Source organism: Manis javanica, chromosome 4 (genome assembly GCF_040802235.1).
Source record: "Manis javanica isolate MJ-LG chromosome 4, MJ_LKY, whole genome shotgun sequence".
Lineage (NCBI taxonomy): Eukaryota > Metazoa > Chordata > Mammalia > Pholidota > Manidae > Manis > Manis javanica.
Genome location: NC_133159.1, coordinates 151273940 through 151294809, shown reverse-complemented (window position 1 = coordinate 151294809; position 20870 = coordinate 151273940). Strand labels below are relative to the sequence as shown.

General features: G+C 38.4%; 1 protein-coding gene across 1 annotated transcript in view; it reads left to right on the top strand.

Moving 5' to 3' along the window:
* ANKFN1 (ankyrin repeat and fibronectin type III domain containing 1) overlaps positions 1 to 20870 on the top strand; it is a 376020-nt gene that overhangs the window by 202892 nt on the left and 152258 nt on the right. The window contains exon 3 of the mRNA XM_036999166.2: positions 3193 to 3327. The gene's annotated coding sequence lies outside the window, so the exon portion shown is untranslated. The remainder of the gene's footprint in view (positions 1 to 3192; positions 3328 to 20870) is intronic.

Here is a 20870-nt window from a genome sequence, read left to right as displayed (position 1 = left end):
AGATAACTGAAATGCAATCCCTGTCTTCAAAGGAGCTTTCATCAGTGAGACATGTTCACAAATAATCTCAGCAAGTGAACTAACTATGGGGGTGGAATTGGGTGGAGGGGAAGCACTGAATATGGAACAAACATTCTCTGCATTTTCAATGAGAACACTGGTATTACAATATGGAGGGTGGGGTGTGGGGGAGGGGATGACAGAAAGAAAGGGCAAGGCTGCATTTAAATCCTCTCTCTGTGCTGTGGTCATTATTAGAGGCTTGTCTAGGTTCACTCATCCAACCCATCCTTCCCCATACCAGAGTAATCTTGCTAAAGCAAGACTCTGATCATTTAACTCCCTGTGCAAATGTTTGCTGTTGAATGTATCAAGCGGCAAATAATTGCAGGCTTATGCTAGGAATTATGGAGAATACCAGTTTGTAGAGATGAGACCAACTCCAGGAAACAGCTGAAGAACGAATAACAAGGAGATGCTTTAAAAGTGCTGGGGATGAAAGACAAAGTAAGGGTATGGTCAGCGTGGGCTGAGATTAATCAAGAAGTAATAATTGGAGGAGGCAAGCCTTCGGTGGATGTCCACTTGGCAAGAAAAATTAGATGTACTAAGTGAACTTTGGGGTTCCTTTCCATTCTCAGACCCTGTTATTCTTTGAGATGGCTTATTCATTCAATAAATACAGACTAAGCACTTCCACAAAGCACTCACTAAATATTAATTGAATGCTTTCTATGTGCCAGGAACTCTGCTAGGCACTGGAAATAGGGCAATGAATAAAAGACTTTGCACTTAAACTCTTACAGTAAAATGGGAATGACTGCTGTTAAACAAGGAAGTGCAACAAAATGTGATGGATATAATAATGGGAGGGTATAGTATAAGTTACTATAGGACCACAGAGCTGGGACCCTAGCAGCCCAGGAGCTAGAAAAATGTCCCTGAGGGATGATGTTTAAGCCAAGACCCTAAGGCTGTACATGAGATAGCTAGACAAAAGGGACTGAGCATTCAGGCAGAAAAATATCACACGTAGAATTCTGTAGTTAAGAGACAGTGTGGCATGTCCAAGGAACTGAAAGACACCCAAAAAAGCTACAGCATAGATGGCAAGTAGTAGGAAGGCAAGAAATTAGTCTACAGAGGTAAACAGGGACAGATTATAGAGAATTTTGCTAAGGTATGTGAAGGAGTTTATGTTTCATTGATAGGCTTTTGGTAACAAAGTATTTGGCACAGTGTATCTAGCCTACTAAGTACTTAATAAATGTCTGTTGAAGGGTGGATTAATGAATGGACATATTAATGGATGAATAAAAGGATCTCCTTTGCAATGAAGTGGGCTCATGAAATGACTCAAACTTCAGCATTTGCTCCAGAAAGTAATGACACTATTATGGGTGGCATTGTCCCCTTAGGTTTGCATAGCAGATTTAACTCATGACCTCTGAGAGGCAGCCCATAACCTAGTAGAATTACTCAGTCACCTAGTTTACCCCAGAAGACAGAATTTAAGTAAATCTGCATTAAAGTCTAAGTTTTTCTAGAGATAAGGGTAAAGTTTTACCTGACAATCATTTAGGCTTGTGCTGTGAAAGGATAGCCTCTTTCTTAATCCTTGATGAAAAAACAGCCTTCTGAACCTCAAAGGGCATGAATATTCCCAAATTAGGGTATTCATAGCAATGCTCACATGGACAAATAAATCTCTGGAGAGAAAGACAGGAAAAAAGATTCCAGAGAGAAATTTTGCCTTTCAAATGAGACAGAAAATGTAAGACAATTGTGAAGACCTAAACTGAGTTCCTCCTTTGGACACCCAGGTTTTATGAGTCACTGAGCCTTGCCTCAGATCCCAGCTCTTGAAGAGTCACTAGTTGGGATGAGTGAGCTGCCAGTGTGAGGTTGTCTCTAAAAAGGGGGAGATTTTCGGAAATACAAATGTCATTCCCAGAATTCTAATTAATTACCAGGCTGAAGATTAACACTCCACCCTCTTGTTTATGACCAAGAGACTTTCTCCTTATTTGCTACATAGTTGCATTCAAAATGTGGGAGTTGACTTGGCTCCAGGTATAAATAACATTCAGTGCCTAGAAGAAGGGTCCAAAAACTATTTCTGAAGTGATCACAGTAGCTAAGCTTCATTTGGCTCAGAGAGAATCTGAATAGAGCTTTAGATTCTTAACCCGTTGCTAAGGATGTGTGTGTATCTGTGTGTGTGTGTGTGTGTGTGTGTGTGTGTGTGTGTGCGCAAGTGTGTGTGCTATTCATATGTGCTGTCAATCAGCAATGTCTCCCTAACATAATAAGCAGCCTGTGAAGGTTGTTTGCCATTTTTTTTTGAGAGAGAAACATGAAAACATGCCTATATAGTGGCTTTCTAGGAAATCCATTCTGTGTGTTTCATTAGTCATGTAAAGTACAACACCGTGAAGGGAGCCAGGTGCACCCATGCTCAGCCAGCATAGAAGCAGTGACACCTTCCTCCTAAGACTGAGTGAGTCTCTTGGTGTCTTAAATCCCAGGTCTGCTGACTACTTTCTCAGAACCTGCTCAGACAAAAACTCTAGCACTGGTTGTGCAGCCGGACTGGATTCGGAGCTTTCTTAAGATGCCCCTTGCTCCAACTGGGAGCTTGTAAAGGATTGCATAGGTGCCCTGAGGTGAGGGGATGTGGCTGCCACCTGTGTGCCTTTCATCCCAGGCAGCTGTGGAAATGGTAAGGGAGGTGTCTGGCTGGGGGGATAGCTGTAGATCATTTGCAGTCACAGATCAGCGGATGGACTCTTGGATGCCAGACAATATTTCCTTCCCTGCAGTTATGCAGTGCACAGCTAGCTGGCTGCTCGCTGCCCCTTTGCTCATCCTTGAGTGGCAGTTGGTTCTGATTCAGTCTGGTTTGCCATGAAGCTTGTTGTCCCAGCATGCCATTCTTCATGGACCTCACAGATACAATACAAGACACACTGAAGTCATGGCATTTTACTACACGCACAAGAGCTTGAGAAATCAAGCGTTCCTGGGGCTGCAGTCCCCAGAATACACCTGATTGTGAGCCAAACTGTTTCCCTTTCTCCTTCTCTCCCTGTGTATCATTTGCTCTTTTATTTTGCATTAAGAGTAGCTTAGTGATCATGGACTTCAGCTCTTGCCTGTAGTGATCCTGTTCGCATTTTATTCTTCACACAGAATAGGAAGGAGGTTTGCTTGCTTTGCGCAGAGGCTGAGCCACGGGAGAAAGCAAAGCCAATGTGATTTATTGAATGAAAGCACTGGACAATTACCAACAACTTGCTCCTCTGCTGCCTTGAACAACCTAAACTGGTAAGTCAAATTTATCGTTGTCTTTCTTCACAATAATATGGGGCTTTCTTAGTCACTGCTTATTTTTTAAATGTGTGTGTGTTGCTGTGGTTTAAATGATATAAAAAATCTTCATCTTCCAAAGTTAGCTGCAGGCAGTCCACAAAGAATGCACACAAGCACACACACAATGGTCTGCAACAGCACATGTGTCCATGTGGAAAGGCAAGGAAGGGGGTGGGGGAGCCCCATTTCTGATAATTGGGCATTTTGTTTGCAACAAGCTTGAGGACATTATGTGCTTGTGTAACTGATTAGTACTAGTTTTGAAAAAGAAATTATTCTTTTGTTGTGTAAGATCATTTTCCAATCGGATTCCTGAGTACCTACAGAATACCTGCTGGATCAGGTAAAGATGGATTCCATCATGCTGATAATCCTAAGGACAAATCCAGCACTATTGCTGTCTTTAACTCAGTTTGCAGGCCTGACATGCAAAGTGGAATGCCTGCGTTCTGTCCATCCCGGGGGAGAGTGTCCGTGAAGAACACCAGGACTATGACGCTGAGGGTATCTGCCAATGGGACATGGGAGACATGCATGCAATCCCTTGCTTGATCCACTGCCACTTTTGCACCCATGTTCCTTAAGTCCTTTCATTATTGCAAAAAGATGTCTGCTTGGTAAGCTGCCCTAGGTTCTAAGTTGGACATTGTAAGTGTCCTGTTACCCATTCTGGTTATTGGCCCAGCCAATGCCATTGGAAGTACCAATGATATTCAAGGCTATGTTTGCATCTATGCTGGGCCCCCAAAATGCTCATAGTCACTTCATTTCTTCATTTGAATAAGATGTAAACCAACCTCTGCAGAGGTAGAAAGTGAATGGAGAAAAATCTGTTGCTTTTCCCACCACCATCTCAACCATCCACCACCACCACCACCACGTCTTCCTTAGTCTTTTGTTTGCCTGGCTATGTAAGCTTTATGGCTGCATCAATCCATCTCTGGTGTGCTCAGAGTCTGTATAAATGTCATACAGAGTTTAATGGCTTTGGAGCACTCTATCTGCCATCTATTACAGGCCATTCAAATGACCCTGTGGCCTTGGGTGCTGGCAAAGATGGATGATGTTGAAACAGTGAGCAGCATGCTTCTCTAAATAAAAACCAAAGTTAGGAAATCTGAGAGATGGGTTAAAATGTGCCTTGTAGAAAGTATCCCCAGGCCACTCTACTGAGCAAAGCCATTCTACTATACAATTTGGCTATTTCACAAATGATGGCACTCTAACAAGGAGGAGACAGAATTGCCTAGTGGTTAGAGAAACAACTTTTGCTACTTCCCAGGCGGTGTCTTTGAAAAATTCTCTTAGTTCCCCTGGATCTTCATTCCTTCTGTTCCATCCATTCCTCCATGCCTTCCACTCCTGATTGTTTCAAAGAAGACATGCTAAGCTCAGTTAGTGTATCCATGAGATATTACTTAAATCTTTCTGGTTAAAGGGTGCAATAGGTGATCAAGATCATTGTTCATGCATGCATCAGAAACGTACAGATGAGCGTTGATGCGGGGATGAGGAGGTACATGTCCTTTCCCCTATCTAAGGGGTGCAGAGCACTCTGAAGCAAGCATGATCATATTAGGGGAGTAGCAGGGTTGAATAGAGCTGAAGATGGCATTTAAAAAATTCAAAGCCAAATAAGTATGTCATGTAAATATTTTTTTTCAAGATCAATCACTAATTTTCTGTACTTAAGATGCCAAGATATTGAAGATCTTGAATGTATCAAAACAAACAAACATGCAAATATTTGGGAGGAGTTAGTTCAAGCACGAGTAGAATCTATGTAAAGAACTTTTGTTAACTGTCAGTTGTTTAAATTACCATCACACCCATGCACATGAAATCAGCAGTTGCAAATATACTATGGTGTGAGGAGTTCTAGAAGGCTCATTTGCCAAAAAAATTTGTCCCATCTCTAGAATTACTACCTGAAATTCTTTCATCAGGAAGTCAGTTAAATATTTCTGCCTTCTATAAATGCAAATTTTTTAAGTGGAATAATAAATTAAGCCACTGGTACCTTATCATAAATGAATGTATTAAATGTCTTCTACCTCAGGGGAAATCCAAAGGATATTGCATTAATATTGTATTAATTCTTCTCCTATTTATTTTATACATGTCTCTAAGAACATCCCTTATAAGTATTATTTCACTTTTGATCACAAAACTAAGTAGCCTTTAGGATAAGCTATTTCCTTTTTATGGAATCTTGGATTAAACAATACCATCTAGATTTCCCCTTGAAAGCCACATTGCAGAAAGCTGAACTATCTTTCTCATTTTAAATCCACTTTTCTTCCTCTATTTCTCTTCTTTAAAAATTATTGGTAGAACCATTATGCGCCTAGTCAACCAAGCAAGCTCATAGAAGTTATCCTCAGGTTTCCTGTCTCCTTTAGCCCCTCCATCCAGTCACTAACCAAGTTTGGTCCATTTTTTTTCCTTCATCTTTTTAATCTTCCCAGCCTTCTCCATCCCCATTGTCACATGCTAGAGTTGAAGTCACCAGCTCTCACAGGGACTTTTTCAAAAGCTTCATACTTGGTTGTCCCCTGTCCCTGGTCCCCGAACAGCCATCTCCCCTTTATGTCACCCTCTGGATGCTACCAGAATAACTCTCTAAAAATGCATATATCTGCTTTTCCTTAATATTCTCTAGTGCTTCCCTGTTGTGAACAGGTTGAAAGCTATTTCTCTTTTTTATTGCATGCAAAGCACTTGATGGTCTGGTCCTGCTACCTCTCCAGACTTCTTTCCCAAAGTCCTGACATGGTATACAAAATGTACCTTTGTTAGTATCAGAGCCTAAGAGAGTACCCAGCAGGCACTGAACCACTAGCAATATCATGGCCTAACCTGAGCTATTATACCTAGAATGCCCTTTTCTTTCTTTTTAGCTAGTTGATTCTTCATTCACTCTTCAAAATCCTGCTCAGACGTCACCTTCTCTAACCCATTTCCCCACATCCCCTTCTCCGATGACCACTTCTTGTCACCCACAAAGTTAATCACTCATCCTTCTTGCCTTAGGCATTTGAGAACAGCATTTATAGGTTAAAATCTCAGATCTAGACCCATATTGCCTGGGTTTAACCCTAGGTCTGCCCTTAATAGTGCTTCAATTTCTTACTACATAAACGAGGATAATAATAGTCTTTCACAGGCTATTATGGGATTCAATGAGATGATATATACAAAGGCATTATTCCCAATAGTGCCTAGATCACAGAAAGTGCATAAGTAAAAGCTATTATTATTCCATAATTTCACCTATCACACTATTTCATAGCTATACACATTTGCATAACTGTCTTCCTTGCTAGATTGTGAGCATCTTGGAGTACTGATAGGGTATTAACCTGTTTCAGTTTTGCCCAGGACTTTCCTTCCCAGTTTTAGCACTGAAAGTCCTGCATCCTGAGAACCCCCTCAATCCCAGGCAGACCAGGACAGCTGGTCACCCTTTGAGGCACCCTATCTTATGCAACTTTAAATCCCTGGGGTCTATCACAGGGTACACAGATTGTAAAATAGATGATCCATAAGGGTTTATTGAACTATAGAATCAATATTAATTGTCTTTCTACCTTCTTCCTCATAAGCCTATTTTCAAATTTCAAAAATCAGTCTTCTTGCTGTGAAATCACAGCTGTATTTCCAAAACACATCACTATTTTTAGTAAATAACAAGTATTTTCTTAAATGCACAGGAACTGGAAAGTTTGCTTCATCCTGTTAATATATTATCAGTGCAACAGAATTGGCCACGCTTTAGCAATCAAAGACATACCTGTCATGTTAACAGTGGGTGGGGACCAGAAGAGGGGTCACACTTTCTTTTCTGTCTAGTGACAGGAAGGTTGAAGTCTGAAGGTCCCTAGTTCACATCACAGCCTGAAGAGCAATCCTGTCCCAGTCAGGAATGTTCCCTTCACTGAATGTATCTGTCTACCCAGCCGTCAAGAATGGCTCAAGCTCCTGTTTCTAATATGCTTTGTCTTACAACTGCCTCACATTCAAACTGGCTCAGATCTTTTTCACAATACAAATATGATGAGGAAGTCCCATAGCCTAGCTCCTTTGAAGCAAGAACTCTGGACGTGCCAGTGTTCATAATAAGGGTGTGATCTTGTCTTTAGAATCAAGGCCTAAGAAGAAAAAGCTGACAGGAAGCCAGACCAAGCTCCCTCAGGCCAAGTAATAGCACAGCTGCTAAAAAGCATGGACTCTGAAGTCAAAATTCAAATGCTGTATCCTCCATTTACTGGCTGTAGAATCTTGTACAAGTTACCTAACCTCTCTGGGCTTCAGTTTCCTTGCTTGTAAAATGAGGATATAATTATAGCACTGACTTTCTCAGGGGGTTATTATTACGTTTTGTCTTAGCCTGTGAAAACAAAGCCTGAGGCAAAGCTGATTGCAAATGTTTCATTAGGTAGTGGGAGATACAATCTTAGGGCATCAAGAGTGAAGGAAAAAGGGAAATGATTGTCAAGGAAAGCGGGAAAACAATAGAAGTGGTTCATAACTAAACTAGCCAAGCTTCACAGGAAAAGATATCTGGCTGTTTGTTTATATGTGATTGCTCCCAAGAAGCCCTCAAAACAGTCCACAGGAGAGGAATGGAGAGGAAGTTATCTGCTGGCTACTTCAATTGCCTATCTCTCATTGGGCCAGTCCTTCCTATTCCAGATAGTGTTACTCAGTCCTTTAGGTATCCATGAACAAAGCAGGACCCTCCCTCCAAGGGTCTGGTTGGGTCAGAGCTGCTGCAGCTACTACTATCACAGCCAGAACCCACCCTTCACTTGAGACAGCTGGTAGCAGTGGGAGACAAGATGATGGTGGCAGCCAAGACTATTTGGGCAAGCAGCCAAAGTCCAGGCAACAGGTGGTTTTGCAGTAAATCTGAGGAGGCTCTGCTCTTCATATATTTGTTATATACATGGTTATTCTTGCCATTTTGGACCTGGAATCTCAGGCTACTATCACTTTCCTCACAGCATGGTTCCAGGTTCATTCACACCCTCCAAACATGTAGCTGAGATCAGGCTGTGATATGTCAAGAAGTTGTTAATTTTCATAAAGTTCAGTTTATCCATTTTTATGTGCTTTTTGTGCATCTTTAAGAAATCATTTTCTTACTAAAATTTACAAAGACTTTCTCCTGTTTTCTTCTAGAGGCTTTATAGTTTTAGCTTTTACTGTTATGATCTATTTCAAGGTAATTTTGTATATGATGTGAATGAAGCAGGGATTGAGGTTCTTTTTTTTTTGTATATGGATATCCCATTGTTTCAGCATTTTTTGAAAGTTATTTTTTCCTACTGAATTACCTTCACACCTTTATAAAAAATTAATTGCTCATATATGTGCAGACTGTTTCTGTTCTCTCTATTCATTCATCTGTATGTCTGTTCTTCAGCTGTTATCTTTATCTATACACCAATACCACATGCCTTAGTCACTGTAGATATATAGCAAGTCTTGAAAATAAGTAGTGTATGTTTTCCAACTTAGTTCTTTATCAGAGTTTTTGAACTATTTTAGATCCTCTCCATTTTTACAAAATTTTTAGAATCAGCTTGTCAATTTCCAGGAAAAAAAAAAGAAAAAAAATTTTTTAAACTCTGTTAAAATTTTATTGTAATTGCATTGACTCTATAGCTCAATTTGGAAGAAGTGACACCTGACAATACTAATTCTTCTCATCCGATCTATGAATAAAGTATATATCTCTCTACTTATTTAGGTCTTCTCCAATTTCATTCATTAATGTCATATAGCTTTAAGTATACAGGTTTTGCATATATTTTGTTATATTTATTCCTAAATAGATTTTTATAGGTTTATTAGTTATTCTACAAAGCTTTCATGTAATCCACAAGGGAAGGCTCTTCCTGCCTCTTTAACCATCTATATAACTTAATTTTTTCTTGCCTTACTTCACTGGCTAGGATGCTCACAATAACAGAAAAAGTAGAAATGGACATTCTTGCCTTGTTTCTCATCCCAGGAGGAAATACTTGGTCTTTAATCATGAAGTATAATTTTTGCTATAAATTTTTAATATTCTGTTGATCAGGTTGAGGAAGTTCCTTTATATTCCCTTACATTAAGAAAGTTTGGATTTTTTTCTCATGAATGGATGTTTAATATTACCAAATATTACTTTTTAGGATAACCATAGGAGTTTTTTCCACTTTATTCTAATGTAGTGAATTACACAGATGGGTGTTGAATATTATACTAACCTTTTCCTGGAATAAGCACTGCTTGATCATGATATGTATTATCATTTTTGTACACAATACTCCCCCTTTCCTGTGGCTTTAGTCACCCAAGACCAACCGAGTCCAGAAGCAGATGACTCTTTTTCTGACATATAGTTAGAAGGTCAGTAGCAGCTTAATGCTACATCACAGTGCATCATTCACCTCACTTCATGTCATCATGTAGGCATTTTATCATCTCACATCATCACAAGAAGAAGGTACAGTACAAGATATTTAGAGACAGAGACCACATTCACCTAAGTTTTATTACAGTGTATTGTTATACTATTTTATTATTGTTCTTGCTAGTCTCTGACTGTGCCCAATTTATAAATTAAACCTTACCTTAGGTATGTGTGTATAGGAAAAAATATAGCATATTTAGGGTTCAACACTATCCAGGGTTTTAGATATCTACTGGAGGTCTTAGAATGTATCCCTCACAGATAAGGGGGGACTACTATACTGCTGGATTTTTCTTGCTAACATTTCATTGAGACTTCCTGCCTCTCTGTTCAAGAGAGACATTGGGTGATAGCTTTCTTTTCTTGTAATGCCTTTTATCTGGTTTTGGAATGAAGACAATGCTAGCCTCAAAAATGAAGCCAAAGTTTTGGAAGAGTTTTGTGTACAGTTGGTGTTATTTGTCAATAAAAAGTGAAGAACTATTGGTAGATATAACACTATGGATGAATCTCAAAATAATTAAGCTGAATTAAAGAAGACATTTAAAAAGAGTGCAGAGTGATGGTTCCATTTGTATTAAATTCTAGAAAATGAAACCTATAGTATCAAAAAGCAGTCCAGTAATTGCCTGGGAACAATGGATGTGAAATAAATAGATGTCCAATCTATTGTTCAAATTTATTGAACATCTATTTATTTCAGGCCCACTGCTAAACAGCTTTTATGTATTATCTCATTTGAAATTAGATAATGTCTCTATTAGATATGACTATTATAATTGATGTAAGGAATACTGTTAATGATGAGGAAATCAAAGTTCAGAGAAGCTAAACAATTTGAGAACATCATACGATTAATAGCTAAAAAAGCCAAAAACTGAAGTTAGATCAACTTGATATTAAAGTCTCTACCTTTAATACTTTGCTTAAAACCACCATGATTATCCTGAGGTTGAAGAATGGAATAAAATGTAACTATAGATCTCAATCTGTTGAGTGTTTCAGTTAAATTAGCTAAGAAATACTCTCTGAAGAATGACATCCCAGACCTAACACAGCAAAGCAGTTTCCCTGTCAGTTCTCCTCCTAGGATTCTGTATCCATTTTACCAATCAAGTACTTTGCTCAATATCTGCGTCTCTTTTTTTTCCCAGTTCAATTCAATGCAAAGATTATTGTTGCTATAATTTCCAAGACTCCTATGAGTGTGACTGGGATTACATGGTGTATGAGTAAAGTTCCCAGCAAGAGTCATATGGCACATTCAGAGTACATGAGGAGAGGTTCATACTTTTTGCACTTCTTCTGTTAAATTTATTTCTAAATATTTTAATATTTTTAATGGCATGCTACTGCAAATGGAATTGTTTTCTTAATTTCATTTCATTTCACTGTTCTGTAAATCAGAAAGGAGGAAACAGTTATAAATAAAAGTTACTTATACTGTCCTATATACATATATTACCTTTAACATTTACCTACATAGTTTCCTATATGTATATATTCATTCCTTCTTTGTGTGAATTTGAGTCACTGTTTAGTGTCCTTTCATTTCAACCTGAAGGACTCCCTTTAAGACTTCACATAGAAAAGGTCTGCTACCAAATTCTCTCAGCTTTTACCTGTAAATGACTTATTTTCACCCTCAGTTTTGAGGGGTAGTTTTGCTGGATAGAGAAATTCTTCTTTGACATTCTTTTTCTTCAGCACTTTGAATATGTCATCACATTGCCTTCTGGCCTGTATGTTTTCATGGTGAAAAATCAGCTATAAATCTTTTAGAGGATTCCTTGTATGTAATGTGTTATTTCTTGCTTGTTTTGAAAACAAGTTTTAGCTTTTGACAGATTTAGCTTTTGACAACTCAATTGTGATATGTGTAGGTGTGAATCTCTTCAAATTTATACTTGGTATTCACTGAGCTTTTTGGATGTATAGGTTAATGTTTGTTTCATCAATTTGGGAAAAGTTTGGCAATATTTTTCAAATAATCTTTCTCCCCTCTTCCTTTTCCTGCTGAGACTCCTCATGTGTAAGTTAATAGACTGGATGGTGCTCCATAGATCTCTGAGACTGTTCATTTTTCATAACTTCTGTCTTTTTGTTCCTAAAACTGGATAATCTCAACTGATGAATCTTCAAATTTGCTGACTCTTTCTGCTGCCTGCTCAAATGCAATACTGAGCTGCTCTAAAGAATTTTTTCATTTCAGTTATTGTGTTTGAATTTAGTTATTGTATTGAAGAAACTCCAGAATTTCTATTTAGTTCTGATTTTGTTTTATAAGTTCTAACTCAATTGATATTCTCTATGTATTGAGACATTATTCTCCTAATTTCCTTTATTTCTTTTCATTATTCTTATTAAGATATCATTGATATACACTCTTATGGAGGTATCACATGAAAAACACTGTGGTTACTACATTTACCCATATATGAAGTCCCCACCATAGCCCACTGAAGTCACTCTCCATCAGTGTAGTAAGATGCCACAGCAAAGTTGAGCAGATTCTTTAGGGATTTTTATGTACAGTATCACGTCATCTGCAAACAGTCACAGTTTAACTTCTTCCTTACCAATCTGGATGCCTTTTATTTCTTTGTGTTGTCTAAATGCCATAGCTAGGACCTCCAGTACTACGTTCAATAAAAGTGGGGAGAGTGGGCATATTTGTCTTGTTTCTGATCTTAAAGGAAAAGCTTTCAGCTTTTCGCTGTTAGGTATGATATTGGCTGTGAGTTTGTCATATATGGCCTTTATTATGTTGAGGTACTTGCCCTCTATACCCATTTTGTTGACAGTTTTTATCATGAATGGATGTTGAATTTTGTCGAATAATTTTCAGCATCTATGGATATGATCATGTGGTATTTGCCCTTCTTTTTGGTGATGTGGTGTATGATGTTGATGGATTTTCAAATACTGCATCATCCTTGCATCCCTGGAGTAAGTCCTACTTGATCATGATGGATGATCCTTTTGATGTATTTTTGAATTCTGTTTGCTAATATTTTGTTGAGTATTTTTTATTCATTTTGTTATTAATCTACTTGAAGAACATTATGTTTACTAGACTTAAAGAACATTATGTTTACTAGACTCCCCCATCACCAAGTCCCCCCCACAAACCCCATTACAGTCACTGTCCATCAGTGTAGTAAGATGCTGTAGAATCACTACTTGTCTTCTCTGTGCTGCACATCCCTCCTTATGCCCCCCACCGACATCATACATGCTAATCATAAGGCCCACTTTTTTTTTCCCACCCTTATCCCTCCCTTCCCACACACCCTCCCCAGTCCCTTTCCCTTTCCCTTTGGTAACTGTTAGTCCATTCTTGGGTTCTGTGATTCTACTGCTGTTTTGTTCCTTCAGTTTTTCTTTGTTCTTATACTCCACATATGAGTGAAATCATTTGGTACTTGTCTTTCTCCACCTGGCTTATTTCACTGAGCATAATACCCTCTAGCTCCATCCATGTTGTTGCAAATTGTAGGATCTGTTTTCTTCTTATGGCTGAAAAACATTCCATTGTGTATATGTACCACATCCTCTTTATCCATTCATCTACTGATGGACACTTCGGTTGCTTCCATTTCTTGGCTATTGTAAATACTGCTGCGATAAACATAGGGGTGCATCTGTCTTTTTCAAACTGGGCTGGTGCATTCTTAGGGTAAATTCCTAGAAGTGGAATTCCTGGGTCAAATGGCATTTCTATTTTGAGTTTTTTGAGGAACCTCCATACTGCTTTCCACAATGGTTGAACTAATTTACATTCCCACCAGCAGTGTAGGAGGGTTCCCTTTTCTCCACAACCTCACCAACATTGCTGTTGTTTGTCTTTTGGATGGTGGCGATCCTTACTGGTGTGAGGTGATAACTCATTGTGGTTTTAATTTGCATTTCTCTTGACGACTAGTGATGTGGAGCCTCTTTTCATGTGTCTCTTGGCCATCTGAATTTCTTCTTTGGAGAAATGTCTGTTCAGCTCCTCTGCCCATTTTTTAATTGGATTATTTGCTTTTTGTTTGTTCAGGTGCATGAGCTCTTTATATATTTTGAATGCCAACCCTTTATCGGATCTGTCACTTATGAATATATTCTCCCATACTATAGGATACCTTTTTGTTCTATTGATGGTGTCCTTTGCTGTACAGAAGCTTCTCAGCTTGATATAGTCCCACTTGTTCATTTTTGCTTTTGTTTCCCTTGCCTAGGGAGATATGTTCATGAAGTAGTCACTCATGTTTATGTCCAAGAGATTTTTGCCTATGTTTTTTACTAAGAGTTTTATGGTTTCATGACTAACATTCAGGTCTTGGATCCATTTCAAATTTACTTTTGTGTATGGGGTTAGACAGTGATCCAGTTTCATTCTCTTACATGTAGCTGTCCAGTTTTGCCAGCACCAACTGTTGAAGAGACTGTCATTTCCCCATTGTATGTCCAAGGCTCCTTTATCATATATCAATTGACCATATATGTTTGGGTTAATGTCTGGAGTCTTTATTCTGTTCCACTGGTCTATGGCTCTGTTCTTGTGCCAGTACCAAACTGTCTTGATTACTGTGGCTTTGTAGTAGAGCTTGAAGTTGGGGAGTGAGATTCCCCCCACTTTATTCTTCCTTCTCAGGATTGCTTTAGCTATTTGCAGTCTTTGGTTTTTCCATAAGAAATTTTGAACTATTTGTTCCAGTTCATTGAAGAATGCTGTTGGTAATTTTGATAGGGATTGCATCAAATCTGTATATTGCTTTGGGCAGGAAGACCATTTTGACGATATTAATTCTTCCTAGCGAAGAGCATGGGATGAGTTTCCATTTGTTAGTGTCCTCTTTAATTTCTCTTGAGTGTCTTGTATTTTTCAGGGTATAGGTCTCTCACTTCCTTGATTAGGTTTATTCCTAGGTATTTTATTCTTTTTGATGAAATTGTGAATGGAATTATTTTCCTGATTTCTCTTTCTGTTAGTTCATTGTTTGTATACAGGGAAGCCACAGATTTCTGTGTATTAATTTTGTATCCTGCAACTTAGCTGAATTCAGATATTAGTTGTAGTAGTTTTGGAGAGGGACCTTGAGGGTTTTTTATGTACAATATCATGTCATCTGCAAATAGTGACAGTTTGACTTCTTCTTTACCAAGCTGGATTCCTTGTATTTCTTTGTTTTGTCTAATTGCCGTGGCTAGGACCTCCAGTTCTACGTTGAATAACAGTGGGGAGAGTGGGCATCCCTGTCTTGTTCCCCATCTCAGAGGAAAAGCTTTCAGCTTCTCACTGTTCAGTATGATGTTGGCTGTGGGTTTATCATATATGGCCTTTATTATGTTGAGGTACTTGCCCTCTATACCCATTTTGTTGAGAGTTTTTATCATGAATGGATCTTGAATTTTGTCGAATGCTTTTTCAGCATCTATAGAGATGATCATGTGGTTTTTGTCCTTCTTTTTGTTGATGTGGTTGATGATGTTGATGGATTTTCGAATGTTGTACCATCCTTGCATCCCTGGGATGAATCCCACTTGGTCATGGTGTATGATCCTTTTGATGTATTTTTGAATTCAGTTTGCTAATATTTTGTTGAGTATTTTTGCATCTACATTCATCACGGACATTGGTCTGTAATTTTCTTTTTTTGGTGGGCTGTTTGCCTAGTTTTGGTATTAGGGTGATGCTGGCTGCATAAAATGAGTTTGGGAGTATTCCCTCCTCTTTCATTTTTTGGAAAACTTTAAGGAGAATGGGTATTATATCTTCTCTGTATGTCTGATAAAATTCCAAAGTAAATCCATCTGGCCCGGGGGTTTTGTTCTGTGGTAGTTTTTTGATTACCGCTTCAATTTCTTTGCTGGTAATTGGTTTGTTTAGATTTTGTGATTCTTCCTTGGTCAGTCTTGGAAGGTTGTATTTTTCTAGGAAGTTCTCCATTTCTTCTAGGTTTTCCAGCTTGTTAGCATATAGGTTTTCATAGTAGTCTCTAATAATTCTTTGTATTTCTGTGGCATCTGTCATGATGTTTCCTTTCTTGTTTCTGATTCTGTTGATGTGTGTTGATTCTCTTTTTCTCTTAATAAATCTGGCTAGAGGCTTATCTATTTTGTTTATTTTCTCAAAGAACCAGCTCTTGGTTTCATTGATTTTTTTTCTATTATTTTATTCTTCTCAATTTTGTTTATTTCTTCTCTGATCTTTATTATGTCCCTCCTTCTGCTGACTTTAGGCCTCATTTGTTCTTCTTTTTCCAATTTCGATAATTGTAACATTAGACTATTTATTTGGGTTTGTTCTTCCTTCTTTAAATATGCCTGTATTACTATATACTTTCCTCTTAAGATTGCTTTTGCTGCATCCCACAGAAGTTGGGGCTTTGTGTTTTTGTTGTCATTTGTTTCCATATATTCCTTGATTTCTATTTTAATTTGATCATTGATCCATTGATTATTTAGGAACATGTTGTTAAGCCTCCATGTGTTTGTGGGCCTTTTTGCTTTCTTTGTACAATTTATTTCTAGTTTTATACCTTTGTGGTCTGAAAAGTTGGTTGGTAGAATTTCAACCTTTTGGAACTTACTGAGGCTGTTTTGTGGCCTAGTATGTGGTCTATTCTGGAGAATGTTCCATGTGCCCTTGAGAAGAATCTGTTGCTATTGGATGTAGAGTTCTATAGATGTCTATTAGGTCCATCTGTTCTAGTGTGTTGTTCAGTGCCTCTGTGTCCTTACTTATTTTCTTTCTGGTGGATCTGTTTTTTGGAGTGAATGGTGTGTTGAAGTCTCCTAAAATGAATGCATTGCATTCTATTTCCTCCTTTAGTTCTGTTAGTATTTGTTTCACATATGCTGGTGCTCCTGTGTTGGGTGCATATATATTTATAATGGTTATATCCTCTTGTTGGACTGAGCCCTTTATCATTATGTAATGTCCTTCTTTATCTCTTGTTACTTTCTTTGTTTTGAAGTCTATTTTGTCTGATACTAGTACTGCAACACCTGCTTTTTTCTCCCTGTTGTTAGCATGAAATATCTTTTTCCGTCCCTTGACTTTTAGTCTGTGTATGTCTTTGGGTTTGAGGTGAGCCTCTTGTAAGCAGCATATAGATGGGTCTTTTTTTTTTATCCATTCATTGACTCTATATCTTTTGATTGGTGCATTCAGTCCATTTACATTTAGGGTGATTATCGATACATATGTACTTATTGCCATTGCAGGCTTTAGATTCATGGTTACCAAAGGTTCCAGGTTAATTTCCTTACTACCTGAGAGTCTAACTTAACTCACTTAGTATGCTGTTACAAACACAATCTAAAGGTTCTTTTCTGTTTCTCCTCCTTTTTCTTCCTCCTCCATTCTTTATATATTAGGTATAATATCCTATACTTTTTGTCTATCCCTTGATTGACTATGGGGATAGTTATTTTAATTTTGCATTTGCTTAGTAATTAGCTGTTCTACTTTCTTTACTGTGGTTTTATTATCTCTGGTGACAGCTATTCAACTTTAGGAACACTTCCATCTATAGAAGTCCCTCCAAAATAGACTGTAGAGATGGTTTGTGGGTGGTAAATTCTCTCAGTTTTTGCTTATCTGGAAATTGTTTAATCCCTCCTTCAAATTTAAATGATAATCTTGCTGGGCAAAGTAATCTTGGTTCCAGGCCCTTCTGTTTCATGGCATTAAATAGATCATGCCACTCGCTTCTGGCCTGTAAGGTTTCTGCTGAGAAGTCTGATGTTAGCCTGATGGGCTTTCCTTTGTATGTAATCTTATTTCTGTCTCTGACTGCTTTTAACAGTCTGTCTTTATCCTTGATCTTTTCCATTTTACCTACTATGTGTCTTGGTGTTGTCTTCCTTGCGTCCCTTGTGTTGGGAGATCTGTGGATCTCCATGGCCTGGGAGACTATCTCCTTCCCCAGATTGGGGAAGTTTTCAGCAACTACCTCCTCAAAGACACTTTCTATCCCTTTCTCTCTCTCTTCTTCTTCTGGTATCCCTATAATGCGAACATTATTCTGTTCAGATTGGTCACACAGTTCTCTCAATGTTCTTTCATTCTTAGAGATCCTTTTTTCTCTCGGTGCCTCAGCTTCTTTGTATTCCTCTTCTCTAGTTTCTATTTCATTTATCATCTCCTCCACCATATCCAACCTGCTTTTAATACCCTCCATCATGCTCTTCAACAATATCTCTGACCTGAATTCATTCCTGAGTTCTTGGATGTCTTTCCATACCTCCATTAGCATGTTGATGATTTTTATTTTGAACTCCCTTTCAGGAAGAGTCATGAGGTCCACATCATATAAATCTTTCTCAGGAGTTGTATTAATAATTTTACTCTGGACCAGGTTTCTTTGATGTTTCATATTTGTATATGGTGCCCTCTAGTGTCCAGAAGCTCCATTCTTCAGCTGCTCAGCCCCTGAAGCAATGTCAGGGGTCGCAGGGAAGGGGTACTGGTGCCTGGGGGGAGGAAAGAGCTGTTCCCTGCCTCCGGACTCCTGTGCCTGTCTCCACTGCCTCAATCAGTGGGCCAAGCACACAGGTATGAGCTTTTGTCCCAGAGCAGCCAGATATGGATCCCTGCTTTCCACAAGCAGCTGGAATCCCAGCCTCCCCAGGAACTCCACCTGTCCCAGCTTTCCAACCTCGTCATCAGAAGAGTATGATGAAAGCACCATTAAATGTAGGTTTGTGCTCCCAGTGCAGATCTCTGGAGTTAGGTATTCAGCAGTCCCAAGCCTTCCACTCCCTCCCTGCTCAGTTTCTCTTCCTCCCACCGGTGAGCTGGGGTGGGGGAAGGGCTCGGGTTCTGCCGAGCCACAGCTCTGGTATGTTACCCCATTTGGTGAGGTCTGCTCTTTTCTCCAGGTGTGTGCAGTCTGGCGCTGTCCTCTTTCCTATTGCTCTCTCAGGATTAGTTGTGCAAACTATATTTTCTAATTGTATCCAGTTTTAGGAGGAAGCCTCCGTCTCTCCTCTCACACAGCCATTTTTAATCCTTTTTTTAGGCCTGTGTTGAGTATTTTTGTATCTGTGTTCATCAGGGATATTGGTCTTTAATTTTCTTTTTTTGTGGTGTCTCTGTCTGGTTTTGGTATTAAAGTGATGCTGGCCTCATAGAATGAGTTTGGGAGTATTCCATCCTCTTCTACTTTTTGGAAAACTTTAAGGAGGATGGGTATTAGGTCCTCACTAAATGTTTGATAAAGTTCAGCAGTGAAGCTATCTGGTACAGGTATTTTCTTCTTAGGTAGTTTTTTGATTACCAGTTCAATTTCATAGCTGCTAATTGGTCTGTTCAGATTTAGTTTTTTCCTGAGTCAGCCTTCCAAGGTTGTATTTTTCTAGAAAGTTGTTCATTTCTTCTACATTATCCAGTTTGTTAGCATATAATTTTTCATAGTATTCTCTCACAATTCATTGTATTTCTGTGGTGTCCATTCTGATTCTGTTTATGTGTGTAGACTCTTTTTTTCTTGGTAAGTCTGGCTAGGGGTTTATCTATTGTTTATTTTATTGAAAAACCATACCAGCTCCTGCTTTCATTCATTCTTTATACTGTTTTATTGTTCTCAATTTTATTTATTTATGTTCTACTCTTTATTATGTCCCTCATTCTACTGACTTTGGGCCTCATTTGTTCTCCTTTTTCTAGTTTCATTAATTGTGAGCTTAGACTGTTCATTTTGGATTGTTCTTTCCTGAGGTAGGCTTGTATTGCAATATACTTCCCTCTTAGCATGGCCTTCACTGCATTCCACAGATTTGGCAGTGCTGAGATATTGTCATTTATCTCCATATATTGCTTGATCTCTGCTTTTATTTGGTCATTGATCCATTGATTATTTAGGAGCATGTTGTTAAGCCTCCATGTGTTTATGGGATTTTTTGTTTTCTTTGCATAATTTACTTCTAGTTTCATACCTTTTTGGTCTGAGAAGCTGGTTGGTACAATTTCAATCTCGTGGGCTCTTTTTGTGGCCTAGTGTATGAACTATTCTTGAAAATGTCCATGTGCATTTGAGAGGAATGTGTATCCTGCTGCTTTTGGGTGGAATGTTCTGTAGATGTCTGCTAGGTCAATCTGTTCTAATATGCTGTTCAGTACCTCTGTCTCCCTACTTATTTTCTTTCTAGTTGATCTGTCCTTTGGAGTGTGTGGTGTGTTGAAGTCTCCTAAAATGAATGCATTGCATTCTATTTCCTCCTTTAATTTTGTTAGTATTTGCTTCACATATGTAGGTGCTCCTATGTTGGGTGCACAGATATTTATAATGGTTATATCCTCTTGTTGGACTGACCCCTTTATCCTTATGTAATGTCCTTCTTTGTCTCTTGTGACTTTTTTGTTTTCAAGTCTATTTTGTCTGATACAAGTACTGCAATGCCTGCTTTTTTTCTCCCTATTAGTTGCATGAAATATCTTTTTCCATCCCTTCACTTTTAGTCTATGTATATCTGGGTTTAAGTGAGTCTCTTGCCAGCAGCGTATAATGGGTCTTGTTTTTTTATCTGTTCAGTGACTCTATGTCTTTTGATTGGTACATTCAGACCATTTACAGTTAGGGTGATTATTGATAGGTATATACTTATTGCCATTGCAAGCTTTAGATTTGTGGTTACCAGATTCAAGGGTAAAGTCCCTTATTATCTAACAGTCTAACTTAACTCACTTAGTATGCTATTACAAACACAATCTAAACGTACTTTTTTTTCCTTCCTTTTTCTTCCTCCTCCATTCTTTATATATTAGGTGTCATATTCTATACTCTTTGTGTATCTCTTGACTGACTTTGGGAGTAGTTGATTTGATTTTGCATCTGCTTAGTAATTAATTGTTCTACTTTCATTACTGTGATTTTATTTCCTCTGGTGACAGCTATTTAGCCTTAGGAACACTTCCACCTATAGCACTCCCTCTAAAATACACTGTAGAGATGGTTTGTGGGAGGTAAATTCTCTCAGCTTTTGCTTATCTGGAAATTGTTTAATCCCTTCTTAAAATTTAAATGATAATCTTGCCACATAG